The sequence below is a fragment of the Armigeres subalbatus genome, chromosome 3 (assembly GCF_024139115.2).
Source record: "Armigeres subalbatus isolate Guangzhou_Male chromosome 3, GZ_Asu_2, whole genome shotgun sequence".
Classification (NCBI taxonomy): Eukaryota; Metazoa; Arthropoda; class Insecta; order Diptera; family Culicidae; genus Armigeres; species Armigeres subalbatus.
Genome location: NC_085141.1, coordinates 291,195,913 through 291,221,145, shown reverse-complemented (window position 1 = coordinate 291,221,145; position 25,233 = coordinate 291,195,913). Strand labels below are relative to the sequence as shown.

The following is a 25,233-nucleotide window of genomic DNA, read 5'->3' as shown; positions in this document are numbered from 1 at the left end:
CAGCAAAATTATTAAAATTCAATGAATATGGAAAGAAGTAAAAATGGAGCGAATACGGACATTTATGTCTTAGAGGGTTAAAGGAAATAATTGGAACTTTCTCACCAGATTCAAGTGTCCGTTGTATTCTTCTCCATCAACTAGCTGCGCAATTCAGCAGGATACGCCAACAACGACGACCACAGAAACATTTTTCCGGCGATTTCCAGTAGATGGTAGTATAAGTTAAAGAGTTCGTTTCAAGGGTTTGTCCATTTATTGGAATAGGGGCTCTGTTCCGCGGTGTGGAATCAGCATGTCAGCTTAAAAATTATGTCTCCTTCCGAACGCGAAACACTATTCTTATTTATCACTTGGAGCGAAAAAAAAAAACACAGGACGAAAAGTGGGCGAGAAAAAAACCGTGACAGGAAATCTCATTTAAAGGTCAATTCTCTTCATAAATATAAAATAATGAGAATAGGCGCTCTTCTAATGAATTCGCGTGTGATGAAACATGAGTGTTGAAATGTTTCATTCGTCTGGACGCTGGCAAACAACTGTGTCAACTGTGGTAATCAGGCTGTTGATGCGGAATCAAAGACGCCATAAACTGTGCCAGTCCATGTTTCCTTTGATTACCTGTAGATGCCACACATCGTTTGTTTGTTCCAAAAATAGACTCTGCGACGCGGTACACCAACACACCTACATTGAGTGGTGAAATACGAAAACAAACATCCATCAGTTTGCCAGCCATCTTTCACAAGCCTCTTCGGAGGAAACGTTCTACTCATCATAAAAATTATCAACTGATTGCATTTTATTATTCTAGCCATATCAATCGTGAGTTCTTTTATTCAAGTTTTCGTGTGTTTTTTCATTTCGTTTGGAAAAGTGATTAAACGACAGTCCATGAATCCAAAACTCGATTTATGTTGTTTTAGTTTTCAAGTGAGCATCATTGTTATTAATTGTTAAACATGTCGGAAGGAATTAAATCCGATGATGATGATTAATGGAGCTTACCGCCATTGCTCAAATTGCGTGGGTTAACACGGAATATTATTTGTCCTAACTGGACAAGTGACGCCAATCAGATCAAATAAATCGTGCACAAATCACAAAGAACGAAACAGAGTGAAAACAAACATGTTCTGACTCGTTCGTACGTGTGCTTCGGATGACCGGGTGGTTTGATACCCGTCGCTCCATCTTCTGGAACGCACACACTGGAAGGGGCCTGCGGGTTCAAATGGGGAAGTTGGCAGCCATGTTTTCACCGCCCCAGTGGCCTAATGGACAAGGCACCGGCCTCCTAAGCCGGGGATTGTGGGTTCGAGTCCCATCTGGGGTAACCTCCTATCTTTTTTACTGGGCTGGGGGATTACTGCTCGAGTTCGTTGACATGTTAATGGAAATGCATCGGTTTCGATGCTTTCACGGTTTTGAGCAAGTCACTTAATTAGATCAACAGTTGAACATGAAACAAATAATTGGCGATTAAAGGTTGCATGAAGAAGAAGAAATCGAAGGATGATATTAGAAAAATATTGCACGGGGAAGCATACGGAAATTTTGTAAAATTCTTCTCAAACATTCTAGAAGCGATTTAATTAAAAACGGAAAGCAGTACGGGGTTGGACTTTTCTTATACTGTGTATCAATTATGATATCATAAAATAAAATTTGAAATTGAAAAATTGCGTTTATTATGCAATAGAGGGAAAGTCCAACCCCGTACTGCTAACCGTTTTTAATTAAATTGCTCCTAGAATTTTTGAGAAGAGTTTTAAAAAACTTCCCGTATGCTTCCCCGTGCAATATTTTTCAATTATCATCCTTCGACTTCTTCTTCTTCATGCAACCTTTAATCGTCAATAAAGGATGGTTGTTGCAGGAGTTCCCATATGTAATAAAAGAGCCCAGCGGTAATTAGGCTATCAAACACCATTCCACAAACAAGGCTGAACAATATCATTTTGCATGGATTTGCCGATCAATTCGTATTTACAATATTGGTAAATTGCTCAATCGACCCACCATAGAGTGTCTATCGAACTCGTCCGAGTTCACTGGGCACAAACTACAAGGCTAAAGTTTCAAATTATCTTGATAAGGTTTTGAAATATGTATGCAAATACTCCAGGATCATTTGAAACAAGAACGGAGTATGTATGTGTGGATAACTTCATCAAACATATCGGCAAAAAATGGAAGCGAAAGTAATCAAACATATATATTGACCGGCAAAACATTTGTCTTTTGTTCAATGTGCATGCCAAGATGAATACACAGCTAGGTGTTCCAATCTGCCAAATTCGCGATTCAGCCATCTCGGATTTTAGTATGGGAGAGCCAGCCAGTTTGTTTATGTTTTGCACCGAAAATGAATTTTTCACCCCCGCCTTCTTCTCGTCCATAAACTTGGCAGGTTGAAACACCTAGCTGTGTATTCATCTTGGTGCATGCATTCTTTTCGGGTGTTTATCAATAAGCGGCAATTTGAGGCATTCAACATTTCTTGATATCTCCGGTATCACTTACTACCAGAAGAATTCAAAATTGAATAAGGCTGAGGATAACTACACTGGATTAATAAGACGCAGTGTCAAAATTGGAACAGCACATTTACTGTCAAATCGGTTGTTCCAATCGAGCACAAGGATCTTGAATGTACGAATATTGCGTCACTAGTATAATGCAGGCATTTGAACAGAGGGTACGAGAGCAAAGCATTGATTGCTTGGTAAATGATACAATACTTCGTCGAAAGCATCCATATTTTGCCCAAAAGCATTTACTATATGTGTCAAAAAAATATCCGTAGCATATGTGTATATAAAAAAACAGTCAAAAAATATATAATACCTTACTATAGTTGCTGCACCTTTGATTTATTCGACGTCTAATTAGGGCCCTCTGGTTTGCCGGTACACGGAATACCAAAAAGTACGCTCAATCAATAAATTAAAATTAAATTAATGATTTCGTGTGTTACTTCTACGTGAAGTTAAACGATTTACAATGATATGGAAATGCTAATATCATCTTCCAAACTTGGACGTACATGTTCATGATAGAATTAGAGGCGAAAGTATAGAATTGATAGTTCCGTTAGGATACGGCAGGCATGAAGAATGTTTTTATAGAAGTCGATTTGAAAGCGAGCGGAGGGCAATATTTGTGATGGCACATATCACACGACCTTCCTTCTGCCAAGCTCCCGTATACGCATTGAGAAAACAGAACTGTGCAATAAAAATCCTATTCGACTAAATGCTGATGTCATATTAGAAATTTGGAGACAGTACTCGTCGATAGCAAATCCTTCCGCACGCGGTGGCATATGAGCAAGTCAAACCACCTTCCTTTTGCCAGTGGAGATATATCAGCTTCCACACTGATATTCTTCCCTCCCCCTTCATACAGCTTGGCATGTGTCCCAAACCTCTCAAGAACTTATCTATTGAAATTGTCTTCCAAAATCATGGAGTTTGATATGTTGCAAGATATGTTTCGGTGCTAATCAAAATTTGTCCGCTTCCCTGAGGGAACCAGGCTCTCGAGAACACTTAGGGACGAGGCCAATGTGTCCAACCTCTCAAAAAATCATGTGTTGTGCGTGTCTTTCAAAATCAAGGAGTTTGATATGTCGCAAGATGGGTTTCGGTGCTAATCAAAATTTGTCCACTTCCCTGAGGGAACCAGGCTCCCAGAAACACTTCCGAACGTGGCCACTGTGTCCAAAACCTCTCAAGAACTCATCTATTGAGCTTGTATTTCAAAATCATGGAGTTTGATATGTCGCATGATGGGTTTCGGTGCTAATCGAGATTTGTCCACTTTCTTGAGGGAACTAAGTTCCCGGGAACACTTACGGACGAGGCCAATGTGTCCAAAACCTCCCAAAAACTCATCTATTAGGATTCTCTTCCAAAACCATGAAGATTGATATGTCGCAAGACTGGGTTGTGTTCACTTGAAAAGTGTCCACCACCCCAGGGATACCCCAGGGAACCAGGTTCCCGGAACATCCGGAACCATGTCCTGGTGATTCAAATGTATCAAAACTAACTTCTGATGCTGGTCAATGATGATTGACCACGTTTGCATCATCATTCTGGTCACTTTCGTTCATTTATCAATGGTTTTAAAAAAATGACCCGTTTTTGACTGCATCTGACCCAGGACCCCCCCTTAATAAATTCGGCCGGAATGGCACCATGGTCTAATCACGTCATGTACAAAAAAATAGACATGATGATGCTTCTTCCCTAAAAATTTCATGGCAATCGGACGAAAAATGAGCCTACACGGGTTACTTCAATTTTGATTTCTAGGTCAGACCGAAACGGGTTAGGGTAAGACGGTATAATATGCCCCCCCTAAGGCAACTTCTTGATAACTTTTTACTTTTCAACGCAATTTATGCAAACTTTGTGTTATTTGGTAGTCCAGGAAGTCGCAAATGCATTGCCCATGAGTAGTCATATAAAAATATTACAGATAACACGTAATAAAGCTTTTTTGAAAAGTCGTGAAAAAATGAATTTCAAAAAGTGCCTGGGCAATACGCCCCACCTTAACCAATGACGTTTCATAGCCTTTCATTAATATTTTATAAATCCCATAATAAAAAGGTTACAAATCCTTATGCTCTTGACATTAAAAAACCAACATAGGTCCATTTAAGCAAGTGTGAATTACATTTCAATATTTCCCATACAATTTGGAAGCAACTGCTGCAGGCTCGCTGCGCTTGTGTTCAGTTGGTAAGGGCATATCGTCCTGCCTACACTGGGGCGTTTTGGCCAGTGATACATGTTTCCGAAAATCGTTACATTTTTGAAGATGGAAGCGATTTTATATCATATTAACCAATGAGAAAAGTTATTTTGTTGCCCAACTGAGTGTTTCAATGCAAGTTTTGCGGACAGTATGCTAGAGTCGCTCCAGAATGTTGAGCAAACAAACATGAAAAGTTACATCAAAACTGTAACTTTTTGTATTTTGCTATTATTTTCATTGCGTAATACAAAAATACTTCCACATTCACATAGTATGATGGGTTCACAATTACGTATAGGTAGCAACTGATTTTGACCCTTAATTAGTTATAGTTTTCTAGAAATCAAAGGGGGGCGTTTTGGCCAGGTGGGGCGCATTATACCGTCTTACCCTAAACAGCGCATGCGCGTTTGGTTGAAGAGCGCGCAATCGGAACAAAATAGTAAAAGAAAAGAGGCGGTGATTAAATGAATTTTCTGCTTTCTCAAAGCGTTCCATGGCGAAAGTCCGGCTTTGAATAAGCACATTGGATCACAAGCGTGACCTGCCCTAATTCCGCGCATCGCCTAATACCGTGTCTTTCATCAAAAATCAGAACCTGGCTATCATGGACATCACATTATTTGGTGATATGTTCAAACGTATTTGAACATATTTGAACATTTCACCAAATAATACGATGTCCATGATAGTCAGGTTCTGATTTTTTATGAAAGACACGGTATTAGGCGATGCGCGGAATTAGGGCAGGTCACGGTACCATGTTGACAACTTAGCGGGTAGCGGAGTAGGAAAAATGTCCATGGTTAACACAAATTAATGAAAAATTGCATGATCAGATGTGTACGCTGATGGAGGGAAGTACACATCTAAAAATGTTCGACATCTGTCCACGTGGTATGAAAACAGCCCTTCGAAAAAAAAAAAGATTCATCTAAGAAATAAACTAAAACAGAATAATTAATAATTGAGTAACGTTTAGATTATAGATATGTTCCGATTTTGTCACGCTCCGATTTAGTCAACAAAATTATTCCGTTTTTATCAACAAGAAAATTCAATAATTTTTTTAGAGATTTAGCCTTTAAAATAAACTAACTTGGGTTAGTTTTTTATTAAATGTTGTATTTATAATATTTCAAGCACTAATGGTAATAAGACCGTAACTAACAAGAGAGGATTCTTTCACCGACTTCCCCTCATCGAAATAAAAGTGATAAGATGCGGGTTTGTTTGCCCTGTATGACTTCAAGACGAAGGATTACATTGTTATGTAGCGTTCTGATATAACTGAAAAATCGTTGAAATACTTTTCCGGATGTTCTAGGCCATTCATACTATTCTGGAGTACATATCCTCGAATGCATCAAAAATTATGTCTACAAAAAATTGTCCTAAGCTGAGATATGTGCCCAAAAATATTTATGTGATCATAAGACATAAATAAATCGCCTGCTTTGAGCGTGCTTACAGCGGCACACTAGGATATAACTTTCTTTATTCCGATTTTATCAACTGAAACTCGCGGACCGTGTTGAACATATGTGTATAAGTTTCATTGTAGAGACCCCATTTTTCTGATATGTATGACATGCTAATTACGAATGTGTATTACCCGTCTAATCATCTTCTATATAATAAAAATGAAATGGTCTGTGTTCGTATCCGCATAACACGAAAACGGTTGGATGGATTTTCTTTATTTCTTCAGCAGTTACGTTCCTTATAGTTTCCGACGGGTTTATATGATATTTCCTCATGCAAAAATCACGAGTAAGGTTGAGTAAATCGTGAAAAACTAAAATTAAGAATCGTATGGAAACTTCGCATGGGCAGCTCAGAACGCGCATTTTCGCCTACTACGCAGGACAACGTCTGCCGGGTCGACTAGTTCTTAATATATTTAAATTTTCTGTACACATAATTATTAAGACTTGTCTCATTCTACGAAATAACTTGAATTAAAATTAAAAGATACCGTTTCATTGAATAGCTGTTTTATATGTCATATTGAAAAGCATTATGATTCCCATTATGTTTGTTTTTCAATTAAACCCACTTTCACTTTAAGTTTAGTTTGAGCTTAATTCGATAAATTAGATGTAGCTTAGAAGCAGATAGACGAAACATATGGGAAACACGGTTGAAGATAGATCGTTCATATTGGATGTGTCATTTCAGGCCCCTTTTTCAGGTCAGGCTTTTCTCAAAATATTTAACTTTGATACGGGAAGCACGAACAAATATCAACTCGTCATAATTTACATTATTTACTTTTTTTCTACAACAAATATAATTTAAAAAAAAGTATCACCGGCGCGTGCTTATTCGTAATTTTAATGCTGATACATTGACAGCTACATCAAACAACTGAAAACCGAAATACACCGCTCGGTGCACAGGTTGAAGAATTGACCACGCGACGCCTCTGATACATAACTTTCAAAGATCAAATTCACTTGAAACAGCTTCCGACACTGGCCGTAAGTCGATGCTCACTGACTATCACAGTCGCATTCTACTCCACAAAATTTAGGCAAAATTCTAAAAAAGTGCCCTTGAAGTGAGCGAACACCAAGGTCCGCAAAGCATCCGGAAAGATTTCGGATACCATAGTAGTGGAAGGATTCCGTGATCGCAATTCGCGGAAGAATATCATATTTGCCAAGAGTATGAACAAGTGACTGGGAATGCTTAAAAACGTGTGGCTATACTGCAAAAGTTCTAGCAGAATGTCATATTCATGGACAAGAGAAATTTTAACTGTTTCGGGACCGGCGGACTAGTTGGGGAATGGCACAAACCAGTAACAGGATATGATGCAACGAATTTCCCTTCGACTGCGAAGCAAAATGGTGGTCATATTATGGTTAGGAGCACCAGGGACTTTGTCCAAGGGCTTGACGATCCCTCCCCAGGCCATCTGCGAGTTGTGGCGCCTGCCTAGGATGTGGTGGGGTTTGACAGTGGGCCCTGTTAAACTTCTATAAAAAGCTGCATGTATCCACAAGTAGGCTCCGCCAATGCGACCGTGTGCCGCTCAAAGCGCACAAGCCCAAGGTGTTAGGTGGGACGCTAAACAACCCTGACACGACGGCCCTCCGACGAGACAGGAGGTTTGCACAGGCCCAATAAGCCGCCTTTAAAAACAACCATCACGAACGACATAGAAGATAATACGACTCGATACAATCGGCAACGACCTAGGCGACGAATAAAGGATCACGATTGGAAGCTTGGAACATGGAACTGCAAGTCGCTAGGTTTCGCAGGTTGCGACAGGATGATCTACGATGAATTACATTCCCGCAACTTCGACGTCGTGGCGCTGCAGGAGATTTGCTGGACAGGACAGAAAGTGTGGAAAAGCGGGCATCGAGCGGCTACCTTCTACCAAAGCTGTGGCACCACCAACGATCTGGGAACCGAATTCATAGTGCTGGGAAAGATGCGTCAACGCGTGATTGGGTGGCAGCCAATCAACACAAGGATGTGCAAGTTGAGGATAAAAGGCCGATTCTTAAACTATAGCATCATCGACGCGCACAGCCCATACGAAGGGAGACCCGACGACGAAAAAAGAAGCGTTCTATGCACAGCTGGAGAAGACATACGATGGATGCCCACTGCGGGACGTCAAAATCGTCATCTGTGACATGAAAGCTCAGGTAGGAAGGGAGGAAATGTATAGATCGGTCATCGGACCGGATAGTCTGCATACCGTATCGAACGACAACGGCCTATGATGCATAAACTTTGCAGCCTCTCGCGGAATGGTAGTCCGAAGCACTTTCTTCCCCCGCAAGAATATCAACAAGACCACATGGAAATCACCTAATCAAGCAACGGAAAACCAAATCGACCACATTCTAATCGACGGTAAATTCTTCTCCGACATCACGAACGTAGGCACTTACCGCAGTGCGAATATTTAATCCGACCACTACCTCGTTGTAGTATGTCTGCGCTCTAAACTTTCGACGGTGTACAACACGCGTCGGAGTCGTCCAACGCGGCTAAACATTAAGCGGCTACAAGACGGTAGACTAGCCCAAGACTACGCGCAGCAGCTGGAAGTGGCACTCGAAACGGAAGAGCAGCTAGGCGCAGCGTCTCTTGATGATCGCTGGAGAGACATTCGATCCGCCAATGGGAGCACCACAACCGCTGCACTAGGCACGGTGCTCCCAGATCAGAAAAAAACCACTGGTATGACGGCGAATGTGAGCAGTTGGTTGAGCAGAAGAATGCAGCATGGGCGAGATTGCTGCAACACCGCACGAGGGCGAACGAGGCACGATACAAACGGGCGCGGAACTGTACCGCGCCAATAAAGCACGAAAGTTCTACGAGAAGTTGAACCGCTCACGTAAGGGCCACGTGCCATAGCCCGATTTGAGTAAGGACATAAACGGAAACCTTCTTACAAACGAGTGTGATGTGATCCAAAGGTGGCGGCAGCACTACGAAGAGCACCTGAATGGCGATGTGGCAGACAACGGCACGCGCGCAGGACATGCGACTTCCGGCTCCGAATCTCCAGAAAATCCAGGAGGAGATTGGCCGGCTGGAAAACAACAAAGCCCCTGGAGTTGAACAATTACCAGGAGAGTTGTTTAAACACGGTGGTGAGGCACTGGCTAGAGCGCTGAACTGGATAGTTACCAAGGTTTGGGAGGATGAGGTTCTGCGGCAGGAGTGGATAGAAGGTGTCGTGTGTCCCATCTACAAAAAGGGCGATAAGCTGGATTGTAGCAACTACCGTGCAATCACATTACTGAACGCCGTTTACAAGGTACGCTCCCAAATTTTATGCCGTCGACTAGCACCAACTGCAAGAGAGTTCGTGGGTCAATACCAGGCGGGATCTATGGGCGAACACTCTACCACGGACCAGGTGTTCGCCATTCGCCAAGTACTGCCGAAATGCCGCGAATATAGCGTGCCCACACGATCTATTCATCGACTTCAAAGCCGCATATGATATAATCGATCGGGACCAGCTATGGCAGCTAATGCACGAACACGGATTTCCGGATAAACTGATACGGTTGATCAAGGCGACGATGGTTTGGGTGATGTGCGTAGTTCGAGTTTCAGGGGCATTCTCGAGTCCCTTCGAAACGCGCAGAAGGTTACGGCAAGGCGATGGTATTTTGTGTCCGCTATTCAACATCTCTCTGGAGGGAGTAATACGAAGGGCAGGGATTGACACGAGTGGTACGATTTTCACGAAGTCCATCCAGTTATTTGGTTTCGCCGACGACATCGATATAATGGCACGTAACATTGAGAAGATGGAGGAAGCCTATATCAGACTGAAGAAGGAAGCTAAGCGGATCGGACTAGTCATCACTCCCGTTGAAGACGAAGTACATGATAGAAAGGGGTTCAAGAAAAGACAATGTGAGCCACTGTAAGAATTTGTGTACTTGGGCTCACTGGTGACTGTCGTACTTACTTTGGACTCCGCAAGACGCTCCGATCGAATCCGATCGAAACATCTTCTGCTGGCGAGGATAGGGCACTAAATGTCAACGAAGGAAAAATCAGTACGTTTTGACAGATGGGAACCCAACATGTTTGGGGACGATAACAAAGGGAACCGCAGCGACAATCGTCCTCTATAGTTTATTACCTCTATTGATTGAACAAAAATATCACGGCTGAGGCTGAGGTAAAAGAATCGCAAATTGTAAAATATATGTAAAATATTTCTATTGCCGCTCTATGGGGTCGTACACTATTCACGTAAACACTTATGGGGGGACGTCTGCCATTTTCTTACGCTCCATTTAAATAAAAAGATTTATCTTTCTTCTTCTTCTTCTATCTTTTATCTCTATATAATAAAAATGAAATGGTCTGCGTTCGTATACGCATAACTCGAAAACGACTGGATTGATTTTCTTTATTCCTTCAGCTGATATGTTCGTTATACTTTCCGGCGGGTTTATATGATATTTCTTAATGCGAAAATTATTAGTTAAGATGAGTAAATCGTGAAAAACTAAAATAAAGATTTTTATGAGAGTTTCGTATGCGCAGTTCACAGCGCATTTTCGCCTACAATGCAGGACAACGTCTGCCGGGTCGACTAATATGGGATAGATCTTACATGGGGGAGGGGTGTTGAAAAACCCAGAAAATGGCTTACGTAATCAGTGTACGGCCCCTATTTGATTAATCAATATTGAATTGCAATATTCGTTCAAAAATGCCCACCAAAGATTCTATGAGTGATTTTACGAGTGAGGATATCTTGCCCCGTGCACTGTTCTGTCCTATTAAGAGTGGTTGAAACTTTCTCTTTAAAATGATGGTCATGAAAACTTTTTAACGACATAGCCATAGATACGAAAAAATCAATAGCCAATAATGGGATAACCTCTCGAATGCAACTTTTAAAACTAAAATCTTAAGGAGATCGGAGATTTCAAAGTAACCATATGAACAGAAATAGCTTAAAATTATAGCATTTCCGTACAACTTTGTAGTGGAAGAAAGGCAAAAACATAGATTTGGTGTCTGGTTAGTACATGACGTCAACGCTCAAATGGGTTTCCCCTAATGCTCCATTCCAGATTTTGCATCAACCGAAGTTCGCACATCGTCGGCCTTTCGTGCCTCCAAATTGTACCATCTTTATTACCCTTCCTGGTGATGGATAATCACGCATATGCCCAACAACAAATGATTACTCTCGTTATGGCTGCACCTCAAACAATCACCTATATTTCGGCGGAAATAGGCGCCGATTTGGAGTCCCTCATCAAGCAATCATACACCGGTCTCGCCAGTTTGCAATATGGGTCATTCCGCGCCAAGTGACCGAGAAAAAGTGAAAACTTGCAGGTGAATACTATGAATTCCAACCAAAATAGGTGTATCTACTTACTTTGGGCCTACATTTCGAAAAAGCATCTGATCCGACCGTTTGAGCCGCCCCTCCGGCCAAACACTCCACCCTGTTTTTGAATTTTTTTGAAAACATGCCATTTTAAATAATCGATATCTCCGCCCCTGATAAAGCTACAAAAAACGTTAGTACCAGTTTTCCGCTTGAAATTTTGTGTAGATTTTACAAAATATATTTCAGATGCAAAGCAGTGTTGCCAACTACATTATTTTTATAAAAAAATGAAAAAATAGCATTTTTCTCAAAATACGTATAAATATTTTTTTGATTTCTCAGCGGATTTGAGTTTATCAGGCAATTTCCTGTCAGGAACACCTATCGTTACAAAGTAAAATGAGCAGTTGCTGAGTTATGACGGTTTTAGTTAGGCATAATCGAAGGTTTTCATTCAGCATATTTCTGTATTCGTTCTGTAAAGGTAAACAACTATGATAATGTAGTTTTTTTTAGTTTTATTCTAATAATTTACAAAAAAAAACATATTTTTGCAGCACATAATGCTTTTGAGGCCAGTGATGCCAGATTTCCACTAAATATGTTTAAATGGTTTAAAGTTATTTTTGCAATTCCTATTCATAATACCTGGTTTACAGTTCTTCTTTGATTGATAAAACGGCCTACTTTTCTATACCAACGAAATGGGTGATTTAATGACCATTATGCAACTCAAATGGGTTGCATAAATTTCATTAAAGCACTCATTTGGGTGCTGTAATGACAAACCAACATTAGGACAGTAGTTACATGACTACATTTTGCTCAATTAGCTCTGCTGGTGGGCTACAAAGGTTCAGTTTCAATTGATCTTTAAACGAGGGAAATGCTTTGATTCCATTAACTTCAAGTTTCAAGAGAGATCAAGTTTTGCTCCAGTAAACATCAGTTTGAAATACTCGTGGATTACACATACACATACTGTATGAGTGCCTGCTGCTCCTGCTAAAACGCATTCGGGCGGCCGATGTTCGGCGAATTTGATAAATCCAATCTTGTAAAAAAAATTTTTTTTTCCTTAAAGAGGGCAATATTTCAGTCAGATTCGCTAGAACCAAACGCTTCTGCTTCTGCACCCGTTTTACTCCTTCATGCACGCTTTTGTACTCTTTTTTCCCTGAACTTTTTGTACGATTGCTTGTTGGAGGGATTACCTCTTAAGATTGGGGCAGCACAAAATACCTTTTGTGTCAACGCATTTTTTCATGTTCCTTACTCAGCGTTCTGAACACTGAAATTCGTCTGAAGATAATAAAATTTTGATAATTATGTCAGAACATAAATGTATAATCAATAAGGGGTGGCCCATAAAACACGCTACATTTTCGAACCCCATCTTCTTTAATTCCTTAGTACAGAGGTTCTCAAACTTTTTGAATATGCTAGGTGAGTCTAGCAGAATCCAATATTGTTTGCGACCCACAAGGTGCAAAATGAATTGATTTTTAGAAATTTAATAAAAAGTGAGTTATATTGAGCAAATCATAATAAATTACTTTATATTCCTTCATTGATCGGATTTGGATTGGTATTAGATAGGATTGGATTTAGATTTTGATTGAATTTCAAACGATTTGGATTAGTTTTTTATTGGATTGAATTTGGATAGGGGTTGGATCAGCTTTGGATTGGATTAGATTGGGATCTGAATTTGATCAGATTTTGATTGGATTTAGATTGGATTAGATTAAGATTGAATTTGGATCTGATTTGAATTGAATTTGTATATGATTTGACTGGATTTTGATTTGCTTTGGTTTGAATTTGGTTTAGATACGGATTGGATTTCGAATAGATTTTTCAATTGAATTTATATTGTTTTTGGATTGGACATGGATTTTGTCAACCAGCACAGTTCAGCATTCATATTTTCACCTGTTTTGGATACCTAAAGAAGGCTACTTCTAAAAATTTGTTGTTCTTCAGTCATTCGTTTATTATTATTCCAAATCTAATCATTACTTATAAGATTCAAATCTAAAAGCTGGTATACATTTTTAGGACAAAAAAGGGACTCAAGTATGAATCAAGAGTTGTCTTTCACGGCATATCAATGATTATCCCGCGACTGCCCTGGGGGTCGATAAGTGTTTTTGACAGGAAATTGCCTGATAAACTCAAATCCGCTGAGAAATTAAAAAAAAAAAGGATTTTGATAATTTTTGATTTTTAATAATTTGTTTAATTGATTTTTTTAGAAAAATAATGTAGTTGGCAACACTGCTTTGCATCTGAAATATTTTTTGTAAAATCTTCACAAAATTTCACGAGGAAAACTGGTACTGACGTTTTTTGTAGCTTTATTAGGGGCGGAGATATCGATTATTGAAAATGGCATGATTTTAAAAATCTTCAAAAACAGGGAGGGGTGTTTGGTCGGAGGGGCGGCTCAAACGGTCGGATCAAATGCTTTTTCGAAATGTGGGCCCAAAGTAAGTAGATACACCTGATTTGGTTGGAATTCATAGTATTCACCTGCAAGTTCACTTTTTCTCGGTCACTTGGCGCGGAATGACCCAAATAAGATTTACTAAAGCTGCCATATCTCAGCAACGGCGCATTTTACTTTGTATCGATAAGTGTTTCCGACTGGAAAAAGTCTGTTAAGCTCGAATCCGTTGAGAAATCTAAGAAAAAAATATACGTATTTTGAGAAAAATGCTTTTTTAATATTTGTGAGAAAAATAATATAGTTGGCAACACTGCTCAGCATTCCAAGTATTTTTTCTTAAAACTTCATCAAATTTCAAGCGGAAAACCGGTATTAAAGTTTCTTGTAGCTTTATCGGGGGCTAAGATATCGATATTTGAAAATAGCATGTTTTTTTAAATCTCCAAAAACAGGGAGGGGTTTTTGGTCGAAGGGGCGGTTCAATCACCATGGTCATATGGTTATTCAAAATAATGGACCAAAATTAATATGTGCTAGGCATTTTTCATTATTTTTAAATAGGTTAATTGCGCGTGCTCGGTCACTTGGCGCGGAATGACCCATATGCTTTCATATGGTTGTCGTTTGGCGATTTCTGATGTTTCCGTCCCGTGGATCGATCTAGTTATGACGTTATGCCAAGCGGGTGATAATTTTTTACTTATGATGATGGCATTTTCTACATACTTATCAGAAAACTTTCTGAGATCACTTTATCCTTTTTGGTTAATTTAATTAACAAAACGCCAAAGCTGTTCCAATTTTGAAGCCGGACAAAAATCCAGCAGAGGCTTCTAGTTATCGCCCAATCAGGCTACTTTCTACCATAAGCAAACTGTTTGAAAAGATTATTTTAAATAGAATGATGGTTCATATTAATGACAATTCTATTTTTGCTGATGAGCAATTTGATTTTCGCCATGGGCATTCAACCACCCATCAGTTATTAAGTGTTACGAATTTAATTCGGCTCGACAAACCGGAAGGATATTCGACTGGAGTTGCTCTTTTATTTTAAACTATTTCTTTTATTTGATAGGCTCAGGCGTGTATGACACTTAACGGAGCCGAGATATATATGATATTTACAATCTATATCATTATTATCAACAGTTAGTAAGGGGTGAGGGACATAGACCAAGATACTCGTGGTGACTCAAGGTTAGATTGCGTAAATTCAGGAGGGAAGAGGTTGGGATTTAGGTTTGAGGTATTACAGCTGTCATTAACGGTATTGCGTAGCGTCGTGCTCAAGCTGTGGAAGTCGTCAGGAAGCATCTTCCGGCCAGCGCTTCATGGTACACGGAACATAAGACAGAGACAAGAAAAAAAACAGAGAAGAAAAAAGGTATTAGACTTTAATGTCAGGCGAGCAAAGAAAGGCATAGATAGCCTGCATATACGCCACATCACGGTTCCCCAAAATACCTCTTACTTCCCTGTAGGGTTGTTTACCTTGGCCACAAGGGTATCCAATAGTTGCTCTCTGGAGGCGTCGTTTTCCGGGCAGAACAACACTACGTGATCGATGTCATCGTAACCGGGTCCACACCTACATAGGTTGCTATCGACAAGTTTTATTCTGTAGAGATGTGCGTTTAGTGAATAGTGATTAGACATAAGCCTCGACATCGTGCGAATGAAGCCCACCTCTGAACCACGCTCGCGTAGAAACCTTGGGAACTATGGAAAATATCCACCGTCTAAGTTCATTGTGTGACCAATTCATTTGCCAATTTTGAAGAGTACTCTGACGAACTAATGGGAAAAACTCGTTGTTCGAGAATGGTCTATCGTAAACTTCACCTTCCTGTGCGCCCACCTTTGCCACCGAGTCGGCCTTCTCATTGCCATAGATTAAGCAATGGGATGGGACCCATACAAAGGTAATCTTGAATGATCTTTCGACCAAATCACGCATCTGCTCTCTTATTTTTGTAAGAAAGTAAGATGCGTTCTCAACAGGTTTCATCGACCGAAGTGCCTCGATTGAACTAAGACTATCCGAGAAGATGAAATAATGGTCTATGGGCTGACTAACTTCCCCAAAGCGAAGTTAATTGCTGCCAGCTCAGCAACATAAACCGAGCACGGTTCTAGAAGTTTTCGGAAGATGGTCGAATTTTCGTTTAGAACACCAAAGCCAGTGGATCTGTTTATGCGAGAACCATCAGTGAAATATCTGTTGTTGCAATTGACATGTTCATATTTTTCAGAAAAAATAAGGGGAACAGTGTAATTTCGAAGATGATATGGTATTCCTTAAATTGCATGTTTCATGGACAGATCGTATTCAATTGAGGAATTATCGTCGAGCAAGTTAACTCGAGGTGGATTATAACATGGAAGACAAAGATCTGACGATATGTAGTTGAGATAAACTCTTATGAACCTTGATTGTCAAATTGACTGACGAGTCATTTCAAGAATTGTATCGAAGTTTTCTAAAACAAGTGTGTTACTTGTTCCACATTTGATCAGTATTCTAAGTGAGAGCTCCCAGAAACGGTGCTTTAAAGGAGTGACTCCAGCAAGCACCTCTAGGCTCATGTTATGCGTTGAATGAAAAGATATTTTAGTTACTAGATAAAGATTGTCGCTTCGGTTCCCTTTGTTCTGCTGTCCGGAACATGTTGGGTACCAAGCTGTCAAATCGTATAAATTTTCCTTCTTTGACATTTAGCTCCCTTATCCTCGCCAGCAAAAGATGTTCCGGACAGCGACAATCTTTATCTAGTAACTAAAATATCTTTTGTTGAATGCATACAGCCAAGAGAAATGCGCAAACTACGATATTGAATTCGTTCCAATTTGATCCGATGGCAATCAGCTGCTGAGAGAAAGCAGAAAGAGCCACACGCTTAAAATCAATAACACAGAGATGTGTTTGCTTCACACAAAACGGACCTAATGCAGAACAGCACCTAGATGAGCGACAGTTACATAGTCACAAAAATGTCTCGTACGGTCGTGATAACGGTCCTTTTCAACATGTAAACGTTTGTACAGATTCCTTGTTTCATGAGGAACCAAATACTGTTGAAAATATTGAAATCCTAGCTTCAATGAAACCACACGAGCTATTTTTGTGGCTGTGTAACTGTCGCTCATCTAGGTGCTGTTCTGCATTAGGTCCGTTTTGTGTGAAGCAAACACATCTCTGTGTTATTGATTTTAAGCGCGCATACTCTAAAACAGAGAGAATAGTCGTTCTATAGAGTTTGATGAGGTCTTCCGGGTGAGCACCCCACCATGTTCCGGAGATAGAACGTAGAAAATGGACCCTTTTTCGGCATTTCTCTATCAAATACTCAATGTGGAGTTTCCAGGTACATTTGGAATCAAACACGATCCCAAGGTATTTAGAAGATAAAGATTGGTTGATGTCATCATTCAACAACTTGAGTTTCAGTTGAGCAGGATACCGCTTCTTAGTAAACACAACCAGCTGAGTTTTTTGCGGTGAAAACTCGATCCCCAAATGTCTGGCACAAACAGTCAAATTATCTAGGGTACTTTGCAATGGTCCTTGCAGGTGAAGGAGTTGCTCTTCTTGATATAGAGAAAGCATTTGACAGTGTTTGGCATGAAGGTTTGATTGTTAAATTGATGAATTTTAATTTCCCTCTGTACATTATTAAACTGATCCAAAATTATTTATCAGATCGCTCACTGCAAGTGAACTATCAGAATTTTTAATCTGATAGATTACCTGTTAGAGCCGGTGTTACCCAAGGCAGCATACTAGGGCCCATATTGTATAACATTTTTACTTCTGACTTACCTGATGTATCACCAGGGTGTCAAAAATCTATGTTTGCAGATGACACGGGCCTTTCAGCCAAAGGGCGAAGCCTTCGTGTCATTTGAAGTAGATTGCAAAAAAAACTTTGGATATTTTCTGCACTTGCAAAAATGGAAAATTTCCCCGAATGCTTCCCAAACTTAGCTTATAATTTTCCCACATAAGCGGAAAGCTTCTTATTTGAAACCTTCTAGCAGACATATTGTCACTACGAATGGGGTTCCAATCAATTGGTCTAGCGAAGCTAAATATATAAACACTTATAAACAGAAAATCAAAACTTTGTCTTAAGAACAAATTTTTGATTTACAAACAAATTTTTTAAACCAGCCATGTTGTATGCTGTGCCAATATGGACTAGTTGCTGCAATACCAGAAAGAAGGCACTCCAGAGGATTGAAAATAAAATTTTGATAATGATTCTGAAGTTGCCTCCGTGGTATAGTACCAATGAACTTCACAGAATTTCTAATATTGAGACATTGCAACAAATGTCCAACAAAATAATTTCCAATTTTAGAAAAAAAATCGTTGCGATCTTCTATTGTAACGATTAGCTCCTTGTTTCTTTAGTATAAATTAGGTTATGTTTAGTTTAAGTTGAAAACATTGTAATTCCTACATGGTTCAATTCAACCAGAGGAAAAATCCTAACTGCCAGTGGCAATTGAAATGCATTAATAATAGGTAACTAAAAATGTAACATAGCAAATAAGGATGATAGTGTTAAGAAAACACGGAACACCTAGTCTAAGAGATAAATGCATGCATTAGATAATTAGCAAATAGAAAAAATTAAATGATGTTTAAGGCAGGAAGCAACTTTTCCTGAATTTTGTGAGCCGTGTAATACTGCAATGGGGTTCACTTCTGCTTAAAAATAGCTATTATTGTTAAATATCGTTTGGAAAAGATTTTATTTCGTTTACATTAACGAGGTGCAGCACTCATTTCAGTCATAGCAATTGCATTCCCGGCACACTTCAAACCAGTTCCCGGCCTAAGCAAAATTTCACTCAATCTCTCAACATCTTACTCTCATTCTCTCTCGCGACGGTAGAAAATGCGACGTAAACAAAAATATCCACGTTCCACAACAACGTGATGCCAGATGTTAATATTCATAATAAGTTTTATTTGGTTAAGAAGACAATATTCGCTCATCCAAATTCCTTCCAAATGAACTTTTTCGAACTTTTTTGAATCAAAACAAACTTGTTTATTTTCCAAAAATTTATGGATCAAGATGTCTTGTTTTGTCTTGTCTTGTCTTAGCACATGCACAGCCAGTATTGAAAAGCATCCTGGAAATGTCGGTTGTATTCCCGATATTTCTTGTCTGCATTAATATTTGCAGCATATCATAAATATGACACAAGTATTAAAATGGCCAGGCAGGCTGGATTTTGGAAATCCAAAACCGGCAATCAGATTATTTAGTAATAAATAAAATGATCAACGAAGAGTTTTGAATCTACGAAAGGAAGAAACGGGGACGGCCGCACCAACCGTTTCACATTCAGGGGGAAAGATAATTGACGAATCGTTGGGAGTTACTTTGCTAAGAAAATGAATGTACACTCCATGGGTCCTCGACGACTTGGGATGGGGCACAGTTTTTAGTTTAGTGCCCTGGCTTATACACTGATGGGCAAAAGTATTCGCATAAATTCAAATAGATTACTATGAAAACATGACGAATACTTATGTAGAATCTATGACAAAAGGTCGAGAGACAAAAGGTCGAAAGGACAAAAGGTCGAACGGACAAAAGGTCGAAAAGACAAAAGGTTGAAAGGGACAGAAGGTCGAACGGGACAAAAGGTCGAAAAGGACAAAAGGTCGAAAGGAACAAAAGGTCGAAAATGACAAAATGTAGAAAGGGACGAAGGGCTATCAGGAACAAGATAATAACAAGTTGGGTGTATTCCAATTTTATGAATATATGAAATGCATTTAACTTTAAGCACAAATAACGCACTCATCTAATCAATCAAAGTTGAAGAATGAGAAGGAGAATGAGAAGAAGGAGTAATTACTATAAGACAATATTATAAATATCTAGATATTTCTGAAATAGATAAAAAAGATTGTTAATAAGAGATGAATAAAGCTTGTATTTCGCCAGACAGAGTTGTTCTATACTATACATGCCCACGCATTGAAAATACACCGGCGTATATTACACGCCGGTGTATTTGATCGAAGTGACATTTAGAAAACCTCAAACATCCATCTATTAGTGGTACTTATTGCATAAATTTTATTTATTGTTAAAAATTGTAAAAACAAAAGAGCAGAGTTTTTGCTAAATGTGTAGGGCAACTCTGGTGCGAGATTGATTCTCTCCGTTTTAGTTTATTGTCAATTTAAAACTTTTGTCCATTTCGGCCTTTTGTCCCGTTCAACGTTTTGTCCGTTCGACCTATTGTCCTTTTCGACGTTTTGTCCTTTCGACCTTTTGTCCTTTCGACCTTTTGTCTTTCGACCTTTTGTCCTTTTCGACCTTTTGTCCCTTTCGACCTTTTGTCCTTTTCGACCATTTGTCCCTGCGACCATTTGTCTTTCGACCTTTTGTCCCTAACCCGAATTCATCAGTGTACATATAGGCCTAGGTTTAAGAATAAGGAGTGAAAATAAAGAAACGAAAGAAAAAATGATCAAGAAAGAACAGCCATTCCGAAAAAAAAAAAATATTCGGAAAATCTATAGATAAAAACTATATAAAAAAATCTATATATAAAAACCAATCTATGTATGTATGTTCGCTTCTGAACCACTGGGCCGATTTCAACCAAATTTGGTACACACATTATCTATCCTCAGATGAAGTTAACAAAGGGGGTTTTGTTTAGAAAACGAACAATTCTGTGTAACTTTCAACTCCCAGTACCGATTTCAAACAAATTTTGTACACATATTCACTATGAGGAGCCAATCATATGGGAGGGTAATTTTAAACGGGGGGAGGGGTCTGGAGGGAAGGGTATTGTTTAGAAGACGGGCAATTCAGAGTAAAATATGAACCCCTTGACCTGATTTGAACCAAATCTGGTACACACATTCTCTAACCTAAGGAAAAGATAACATTGTGGGAAAAAGGGAAGGTATAGGGAGAGGGGTTGTCTTTGGAAAAAGAGCAATTTAGTGTAACTTCCAACCCCCAGGATCGATTTCGACCAAATTTTGTATACATCGGGTGGGGTAAGAGTACGCATTTTCCAATCAAGTATTTTAAGTATATATTAACAGAAATAAGATTAAATATCATTTAATTGATGTTTATTGTAAGTATATTATAGAATGTTTAAAGATTACGTAACTCTGAAAGGGGGAGGGGTCCTAGAAATATGAACTTTCATACGAAAAAAACTTTGTTTTTTATTATATAAAAAAACTACAGAGGTAAAAATATACGATGTTTCCCGTAGCTTGAAGAAAGGAATTTTCTTTAAAGAAAGATCAGTAATTTCGTAACGAAAAATTTTACTATCTCCTCGCTATCTTACACTTTTGGTATGAATCCTCTAAATATTCTATGAATCGTTATACATCTCGTAAACCTCCCAGCTCAGTGTTGCGTAATTTATGGATGTTTCTTTTGATTAAATTATTATCATTTAGATGAAATTGTGTTTTCGGACTATGTTGAGGTGTAAAACAATACCAAATACAATTTTATTATTTCGTTTCAGTGCTTTGTTCTCTAAGTCCTTTCTAACACCAAATTACTTATCTTTAAAGGGAGAATTTGTGATAATTTTCGATTCCTGTCCCCTTATTCCTTGTTGTGGACCTTTACGCTGTGGAACTGTGTGTCTTATTTCGGCCGGAGATACGGGCTTGACAACAGAACTTAAAGGTTCACATACGTACTCTTGCCCCACCCGTTACTGCGTACTTTTACCCCACAGCTCCAAAATTTATTCAGTTAATGGTTTTGACTTCTTAAAAACCAACCTAATTAACGTTCTGCACCACAAAGCACTCTATACAATAGGTTATCGAAATGGTACAATGCTCACCTGATTGAACGTATAGATGGTATTGGAATACTAGTTGCGGAAACACAATTATTTTTAGCAAAATTACCAGAAAAATAACTATCTTCATATCTCCCTCGTTGTTTATTCAAACCGTTTACAATTACACATGACAATAGTTGGTCAGAATACCTATCAAACAGATGCAATGCTGCTAGTTTATCTTTTTTTATAACTTCAAAAAATCGAAAACGTACTCTTACCCCACGCGCATTCTTGCCCCACTCTACTCTAATACTCTACTTTTTAAAATCAGTCAATGTTGTCTAATGAAATCTGCCTTCTTTTAATCAAATGATGAAGTGTAAATAAGAAAACACAATTATCCTGTTGACCAATTGGTTCATTCATTTTCCGAGTGTGAAAAAACTGCGTATCAAACTGGCAACTCCGAGCAAGGCCGGGTACATACAGCTAGTTCTTAATATATTTCAATGTTCTTGTTAACATATTAAGTTAACAATATTAAAACTCGTCTCATTGTACGAAATATTTTGAATTTCAATTAAAATATACCGTTCAATTTGGTTTTTTAATTTTCAAAAACATGTTGATTTTTTTTTTATTCATCCGATAGAACACATGTGCTACAACATATTTTTTTCACACTCATAGACCCAATATTTGATGTTAAAAATCCATTTTACCAGTTTTTGAAAATTTGACTGCTTGGCCAGGGATGCCAGATGATATTTTCAAATGTCTTCACAGTCGTTTAAAAATGTCTTCAAATGTCTTCAATATTAAAATTATGATTATCAGTGAGAAATTTCAAAATCCAATAGGTATGTAAATTCAAAACAATTTCCTTGTTTTACTGATATGGAATAATGTTTATTTTTTAACATTTAAATAGTTAGAATTCAAGATATTTTTTAAAATTTTCACAAGATAGTGTTATAGTGGATTTTCTACTGAGTCTTTGGTTAAAAATTCACCGGATTTTTTAACTGAATTTCCACGTGGAATTCTTCCAAATTTTTGTTTGAAGAATACCCTGTAGGGATTCAAAATTTACCGTGAAATACTTGAAGAAACATCCAGAGAATTTTCTAAATGAACTTCCGGATAAATTCCTGATGGAGCGTCTTATGACTTATACTAATTTCTTCTGAATGGAGCTTCTAATTACTTCTGGAAGACTCCTGACGAAATTTCCTGAGGAATTCCTATTGGAACATCCAAGAGATTTACTGAAGGAACTTCCGGAGATATTTCTAAAGAAATTTCCGGAGGAATTGCTGGTGGATTTTCAGGAGGAATTCTTTGAGAAACTCAAGAAGCAAATCCTGTAGAAACTTCAGTATGAATTCCGGAGGGATTTTCTGAAGAAATTCCTGAAGGATTTCCCTGATGAATTTCTGAAAGATATTCCTGAGGAATTACTGAAGAAATTTTCGGTGGAATTCCTGAAGATATTTCTTAAGAAACTTCCGGAGGAATTCTTGGAGGTAGTTCTGGATAAATTTTTGAAGATGCTTCTTGAGGTATTGCTGCAGAAATTTCCGAAGGAATTCATGGAACCCCGGAAAGATCCATGTTTGCGTCTGCTTTCAATCACAACATACTACGATCTCTCCCAAAGATTTATGGATCATGATGTTATACGTTAATAGGATAAAAGCAAACATTTTATTGCTTTTCATGATCATGTCTAACGGAACATATTGTCCTATTCATTGCTGAATATTAGCGAGATTATGAATGTCAACGTTATAACACAGACAAACAGACGTAACAATTTGAAGATTTTTTTTCTGAAAAATCCATCGCTCAACTCCTCTACTACAATCTTGCGAGCATGTTACACGGAACAATGTTTCGTATGACATCGTTACCAGAAGGCGCTGGAGTTGAATCTCAAACTCGAAGGATTACGAAGCTAACGCCTCTAGTTATGAAATGCGCAGGGAATCAATATTCGAGCATCGCCTAACAATATACTCTTTGTCATCAACAGAATTTGTTACTGACAAACGCACCTCGCAACAAGCCTTTATCAGAGGCCGAACACAATATGACAAGAATCATTTGCCTTGCATGCTCTGATATTTCCGAGAATGCGATGCTATTTTTTTGTAGTCAGTGTTAGATTCTTAAATATTTCCATAAAACCAGAAACTATGATAGCATAAAACCGGAATTTGCCGTAGAGATAATGCAAAATAACGGGATAAAAAGTTAGCAACAAAATTATCTTATTTTTTGTTGCTGACAAAAATGTTCGGATCTTTGTCATTATTATCTCCGACAAAAACAAAGCTTTGTCGTTGATTCTCCTTTGTCGCTTGTTTCGCAAGCGCATGCAGGAAAAATTGATTCCCTGGAAATGCGTAATCAATCAAATTCAAATTGATCGTTGAAGTCATGGTCGATGGTAATTTCTCTAGTGTTACGTCTGTTTGTCTGGGGTTATAAGATACATAGGAGATTATTTAAAAAATGAAATAAAACAACGAATCGTAAAAGTTCTGTTGGGATTGACTTAACATTCGCCCGATTCAGATCCAACATCAGGTAGATTAAACCTTAAGTCGACTGCACGTGTGCAGCACTTTTTCAGTTTTTATTACGATTTTTAAAATAGTAATATAGGTAAGGCAAATAATTGATTGAGATAATAACACGAGATCAATTTTCAAGCTCCGTTTCAGCATTCCTCAAAATATTATTTTCATGGACACTCTAAAAAGTTATAAAAGAAGTCTCTTATTATTTTTTCCATATTCTAGCATGCAATCATATCGTTGGACTGTGAGTCGCAAGTTCTCCTGATGGAATTTCATAAAAAATGTTCATATTGTGCCTTTACAATGTTATTATGCCATGAGGGTGGTCCACACTATTAGTCTTAATTTCATATTTGAGATCCATGAGCTTCGATAACGTCATGAGTCATGACAATTTGATTTTGGACAACATTTTCTCAATGTTTCGATGGATGAAAATGTGAAGAAAGTGAAAACAAAATAATCGCCACTGGGCTCGTCCGGGAATTGAACCCGGGACCTCTCGCACCCGAAGCGAGAATCATACCCCTAGACCAACGAGCCGTGCTGGAAAATGCCTCGTTAAGATAGCTGCACACTAAGTGAACAATCGTAAACATATCAATATCTCTATACCTCTATGTGATGTCATTTTCGCTTATAGTCGCTCAAGTGTTTGTATTGTGATATTGCGCACGTTGCTTTGCGCTTTGCGCTTATAGACCAAGTTTGGACAATGATGTGTTGATACCAAATGGCAGAAAATTTAGCATTGATTTCGG

The 25,233-nt window shown here is 38.6% G+C and overlaps 2 non-coding genes across 2 annotated transcripts; one reads left to right on the top strand and one right to left on the bottom strand.

Annotated features, from left to right (window-relative positions):
- Nucleotides 1-1,263: 1,263 nt before the first annotated feature.
- Nucleotides 1,264-1,336, top strand: Trnar-ccu (transfer RNA arginine (anticodon CCU)). Its single transcript has one exon. It is a non-coding gene; the product is annotated as a tRNA-Arg (tRNA).
- Nucleotides 1,337-24,943: 23,607 nt separating this feature from the next.
- Nucleotides 24,944-25,015, bottom strand: Trnap-cgg (transfer RNA proline (anticodon CGG)). Its single transcript has one exon. It is a non-coding gene; the product is annotated as a tRNA-Pro (tRNA).
- Between the last annotated feature and the right edge of the window lie 218 nt (nucleotides 25,016-25,233).